Here is a 6,613-nt window from a genome sequence, read left to right on the forward strand (position 1 = left end):
GGGTGTGGTAGCGCATGCCTGTAATTCCGGCTACTCGGAAGGCTGAGGCGGAGCCCAGCAGGTCGAGGCTGCGGTGGCCGGGAGCGGCCACTGCACTCCAGTCTGGGCGACAGAGAGAGACTCCAACTCAAAAAAAAAAAAAAAAAAATGGGGTCTTGCTATGTTGCCTAGGTTGGTCTCGAACTCCTCCCTCCTCAGCTTCTCAAAATGCTAGGACTGCCAGTGTGAGCTGCTATACCTGGCCTCCATTGTTTTAAATTTTATTCCTTCACTGTAAATATTTACTTACGACAAGTAAGGGAAACTTAGGGCACAGAGAAATGGAAAAAATATTTGCTCATGCCTTCAACAAATATTTACTGAACATTTAGTGTGTGTTCAGCACTGTTCCAGGTGATGAAGATACAGCCATGAACAAAAGATACACAAATTCCTGCCCTCAGGGAGCCGAAATTTTCGAGATAGCAAATCAAATAGTATGCACTAGAGAGAAAAAAATAAAGGGGGATAGGAAGTCAGAATGATCAAGAGGCACTTTGGAAGAAGCAACATTTGAGAAGAGTCTTAAAGGATATGAAAGAGTGAGCCTTGTAGATATGTGGGAAAGAGTGACCAGACAGAGGGAACAGCCAGTGCAAAGGCCCCGAGGTCAAACGTGACTAGTGTGTTCAAGGAATGTCGAAGAGACCAGCATGACTCGGGTGGATTGAAAGGGAGAATAGGAGGAGGTGAGGGATAATACAGGATCCTGTGGGCCACTGTGAGAACTTTGGGTTGTGCTTTGAGTGAAGTGGGAGCATGGGGGTTTCAGGGCAGATGCAGGAAATGGTTTGACTCAAGATCTAACAGTTCCCCTCTGTCTGCCGTGTAGGGGAACAGACACCGTGGGCGTTGAGGGTGGAAGCTGGGAGCACGGTGCCGTCAGAGTGAAAGGTGATGGTGGCTGGGCTAGGGAAGAGCTAAAGTCAAGAAGGGTCGAGAAGCGGCTGGAGGTTGACGGTTACGTAGCAGCAGAATGAGTTTCCTGAAATAGAAATCAGATCATGTCACTCCTCTTGCTTAAAATTTCCTCGGATTCTCTGGTAACCTTGGAAGACAGTCCCCAAACTTTAATGTAGCCTACAGGCTCCTAGGTGATGTGTGTCTGTCTCCCCCTTTTCTCTTTTTCTATCACCCCACCCCCCCTTTCTGACTCTCAAATGTGCCTCAGGGTTTTTGCACTTGCTGTTTCTCTTTATCTGAGCCTCTCTTCTCTCTCTTTCTCTTTTTTTGAATTGAATCGGGGTCTACTCTGTCACCCAGGCTGGACTGCAGTGGTATGATCACAGCTCACTGCAGCCTCGACCTCCTGGGCTCAGGTGATCCTCCTGCCTCAGCCTCTCAAGTAGCTGGGACTGTAGGTACACGCCACCATGCTCAGCTAACTTTTTGATTTTTTGTAGAGGCAGGGTCTCATTGGGTTGCCCAAGCTGGTCTTGAACTCCTGGGCTCAAGTAATCCTTTATCTCCAGCCTCCCAAAGTGCTGGGATTATAGGTGTGAGCCTCCATGCTCGGTCATCTCACCTTTCTTTTTCTTTTTTTCTTTTTTTTAAAATAAATTTGATTGTGTATATTTAAGGTTTACAATATGATGCTATGGGATATATATAGCTGGTAAAATAGTAGAGGAAATTAACTTCTCCAACAACTCACATAGTTACTTTTTTGTGACAAGAGCATCTAAAATCTACTTATTCTACCAACAGCCTTCATACAATTCAATTGTGTTAACTTTAGCCCTCAGGTTGTACATCAGATCTCTAAACTTGTTCATTCTATCCATCTGCTACTTTATATTCTCTGACTTACATGTCCTTTTTTCTCTCCTCCCCCACCCATCAATGCACCCATTGTTTCATTCTCTTCTTTTTATTTGTTTTTTGAGTCGGTGTCTCACTCTGTTGCCCAGGCTAGAGTGCAGTGACATGCTCATGGCCACTGTAGCCTTGACCTACTGGGCTCAGGCGATCCTTTCACCTCAGCCTTCCAAGTAGCTGGAACTATTGGCATGCACCACCAAGCCAGGTTATTTTTAAAATTTATTGTAGAGACGAGGTCTCTGGTCTCAAACCTGTGAACTCAGGCAATCCTCACATCTCTACCTCCCCAAGTGCTGGAATTACAGGCATGAGCCACCGTGTCCGGCTTCTCTATTTAACTTCTTTAAAAATATACATATAAGTGAGATTATGCAATATTTTTCTTTCTGGTTTATTTCACTTAGCATAATGTCCCCCAGGTCTACCCATGATGTGAAAATGGCAGAATCTCCTCCTTTATTAAGGCTGAATAACATTCTATTTATCTATCTATCTATCTATCTATCTATCTAAACCATATATATTACACACACACACACACAGACCACAGTTTCTTTGTTCATTTGTTCAGTGATGGACACTTAGGTTGTTTTTATATCTTGGCTATTGTGAATAGGGCTGTAACAAATATGAGAGTGCCAATAACTTTTTTTTTGAGACATGTTCTCACTTTGTCACCCAGGCTGGAGTGCAGTGATGCAATCATAGCTTACTTCAGCCTCAATCTCCCAGGTTCAAGATATCCTCCTGCCTCAGCCTCCCAGGTTGCTGGAACACCCATGTGTGCCCCACCATACCTGGATTATTTCCTTCCTTCCTTCCTTCCTTCCTTCCTTCCTTCCTTCCTTCCTTCCTTCCTTCCTCCCTCTCTCCCTCCCTCCTTCCCTCCCTCCTTCCTTCTTTCTCTGTTCTCACTATGTTGCCCAGGCTGGTCTCCAATTCCTAGGCTCAAGCAGTCCACCTGCCTTGGCTTCCCAAAGTGCTGGGATGATAGGCATGAACCACCACTGCACCCGGCTCAGCTAACTTTGTAAGGTGGTGATCTCATGCCCTCTGGGTGTATACCCAGAAGTGGTGTTGTTGGGTGACATGGTAGTCCTATTTTTAATTTGGAGCCTCCATTCTGTTTTCTATACCAATCCACATTCCCACCAGCGGTGCACTAAGATTCCCTTCCTTCACATCTCCTTGTTTGTGAGGCTGGGTGTCATCCAAGTTTCCGTGTCCACAGGCCAGATCAGCCTTCTGTGGTCACACCCTCCATGGAGATTGCCTCTCCTGCTTCAGGCATCTAGGCCTCGCCTCTGTCTAGCTCCTCAATCTGTAACTCTCCTGTTTATGCATCTGCTTTTTTATTGGATCTCACAGGGTATGTTCTCTGTTGTACTCCCCTGCTTGACATGGCATGCATAGCATAGCGTGTGATTTTTCTTTTCTGAGTCAGGATCTCACCCTGTCGCCCAGGCTAGAGTGTAGTGGCACCATCATGGCTCATTGCAGCCTCAACCTCCTGGGCACAAGCCATTCTTCCGTCTCAGCCTCCCAAGTAGCTGAGACAACAGACACCACCACACTTGACTCATTTTTTAATTCTTTTGTAGAGACAAGGTCTTACGATGTTGCCTAAGCTGCTTTTGAACTCCTGGGCTCAAACAGTCCTCCTGCCTTGGTCTCCCAAAGTGCTGGGATGGCAGATGTGAGCCACTGTGCCTGGCCTAGCTTGTATTAACCCCTTTAATCCCCACAGCGACCCTGAGACGTGGGTGCCTTTCTTTTTTCCCCTGCTGAGACATAGTCAGGCTGAAGAACTGTGATGGCTTCCATAGTCAATAGAATGACCAGGATGCAAACCTATGACTCTAGAGCTCATGATACTGCCATGTTGATTCTATCTCTCTCTCTTTTTGAGTTGGAGTCTCACTCTGTTGCCGAGGATGGAGTGCAGTGGCATGCTCATGGCCACTGCAGCCTCGACCTGCTGGGCTCAGGCAATCCTTCCACCTCAGCCTTCTAAGTAGCTGGAACTATAGGTGTGTGCCACCACACCCGGGTAATTTTTTGGTTTATTGTAGAGATGAGGTCTCTTCAAGTTGCCCAGGACGGTCTCGAGCCCCTGGGCTCAGGCAATCCTCTCACCTCCACCTCCCAAACTGCTGGGATTACAGGTGTGAGCCACTGTGCCTGCCTTGATTTTCAATGAAAGGTGAACTATGGGGAGGATCCACTGCATTCATTCATTCACACATTCATTCATTCATGCGTGTACAAGTGGCTCCTCTGCAGTAAGTGCTAGATGCACATCAGCAAGACTCATATTATTATTATTATTTTTTGGAGTCGGGGTCTCACTGGGCAGCCCAGGCTGGAGTGCAGGGGTACAATCATGGCTCGCTGCAGCCTTGACTACCTGGGCTCAAGTGATCCTTCTGCCTCAGCCTCCTTAATAGCTGGGACTACAGGTGTGCACCACCATGCACGACCACCTTATTTTCACTTTTTTTTTTTGTAGAGATGAGGTCTCACTGTGTTGTCCAGGCTGTTTCGAACTTTTGGACTCAAGCAATTCTTCTGTCTTGGCCTCTCAAAGTGCTGGGATGACAGATGTGAGCCACCGTGCTTGGCAAAGGCTCATATTACATGAACATTGAGGAGGCCAGAGTGGCTCAGGTGGATTGAGAAGGAGAATGGGAGGGGGTGGGGTGATGCAGGACCCTGTGGACCACTATAAGGACTTTGGGTTGTGCTTTGAGGAAGGTGGGAGACTCCAACTCAAAAAAAAAAAAAAAAAAAAAAAGCCGGGCTCGGTGGCTCAGCCTATAATCCCGCACCTTGGGAGGCTGAGGTGAGTGGATTGCCTGAACCTGCAGGTTCGAGACCCGCCCAGGCAACTTGGCGAGACCTCATCTCTACAATAAATGAAAAAATTAGCTGGGCATGGTGGCTACTTTTTTTGAGATTCCAGCTCAAAAAAAAAATTGATGTCATCACACAAATAAGTGTTTTGTTAGATAACAACCCACCCAGGAAGAGGAGAATTGTTTCTAGTTTCCAGATGAGGAAACTGAGACTTGCAGTCGTGATATCTCTCAGTCTAAGTCGTACAGGGTCATCAGAATACGAACTGGAGTTTAAATCAATGTTTCTCAAAGTGAGTTCCCTGACACCTGTGTCCAAATCAGCGGGGCTGCCTGTGAAAAAGTCTGATCTGTGTGCATGCACCCCCAGGCCCATATGATTCTGCAGCTCTGCAGTCATGGCTAGAGATGTGTTATTTTTATTTATTTATTTATGTATTTATTTTTGAGTTGGAGTCTCACTCTGTCGCCCAGGCTGGAGTGCAGTGGCACACTCATGGCCATCCCAGCATCGACCTGCTGGGTTCTGCAATCCTTCCATCTCAGCCTTCCAAGTAGCCGAAACTACAGGCGCACGCTACCACGCCCGGCTAAGTTTTGATTTATTGTAGAGAGGCGGTCTCGCCAAGTTGCCCCGGCCGGTCTCAAACCTGTGGGTTCAGTCAATCCTCTCACCTTGGCCTCCCAAAGTGCTGGGATTACAGGCTGAGCCACTGAGTCTGGTGGAGATGTGTTATTATAACCCCTCCCCCTGCACCCATGTCTTGTCTTTTTTTTCCCCTTGAGTCAGAATCTCACTCTGGTGCCTGGCTGATACACGATCACGGTTCACCACAGCCTCGACCTCCTGAGCTTAGACGATCCTTCTGCCTCAGCCTCTTGAATAGCTAGGACTACAGGTGTGCATCACCACACCTGGCTAATTTTTAAATTTTTTTGTAGAGACAGAGATCTCATTATGTGGCCCAGGCTGGTCTTGAACTCAAGAGATCCTCCTGCCTTGGCTTTCCACAGTGCTGGGATTTAGGCATTAGCCACCATGCCTGGCCTCTGCCCTCAGTACTGATGTTCCAGGGCAGGGCTGGGCTTCTTGATACTGCTGTGTTCCCAGCACTGTCCAGTACAGGGCCAGGGTAACTCCCACTCAACTGTCAAAGAGCACAGAGTAGGTGAATGTTGAACATTCATCAATTCAAACAAGTGAATGAATGAATAAAGGAACAAATGCATGGATATCAAGCTAAAGACTTTGGACTGTGTGCTAAGAAGATCACTGGGGAGCCAAAGAAGGTCTGTGTACCAGAGAGGGCTATGGGTGCATCTGAGCTTAAGAAATATGAGCCAGGTGCAGTGGCTCACGCCTGTAACCCCAGCACTTTGGGAGGCTGAGGCAAGAGGATTGCCCGAGTCCAAGGGTTTGAGACCAGCATGAGCAACATGGCGAGACTTCCGCTCTACAGTAAATCAAAAATTAGCCAGGCATGGTGGCACATGCCTGTGGTTCCAGCTACTTGGAAGGCTGAGGTGGAAGGATCGCCTGAGTCCAGCAGGTCAAGGCTGTGGTGGCCGGGAGCGTGCCACTGCCCTTCAGCCTGGGTGACAGAGTGAGACTCCAACTCAAAAAAAAAAAAACAACTTAAAGAAAAATTAGCCAGGCATGGTGGTGCACACCTGAGGCAGAAGGATCGCCAGAGCCTTGGAATTTGAGGCTGCAGTGAACTGTGATGGTGCCACTGCACTCCAGCCTGGACAAAAGAGTGAGATTCTAACTCAAAAAAAAAAAAAAAAAAGGAAAATACTCTATGCTTTCTCTTCATTACGGGTTTCCGCGTGTCCTGCTTTCTCTGCTTGAAACATTCCTACATACTAACTCCTCCTACTCCTTCAGACCTCAGCTC

Source organism: Carlito syrichta, unplaced genomic scaffold, assembly GCF_000164805.1.
Source record: "Carlito syrichta isolate Samal-C Ts95f unplaced genomic scaffold, Tarsius_syrichta-2.0.1 Scaffold126482, whole genome shotgun sequence".
In the NCBI taxonomy this organism is placed as follows: domain Eukaryota; kingdom Metazoa; phylum Chordata; class Mammalia; order Primates; family Tarsiidae; genus Carlito; species Carlito syrichta.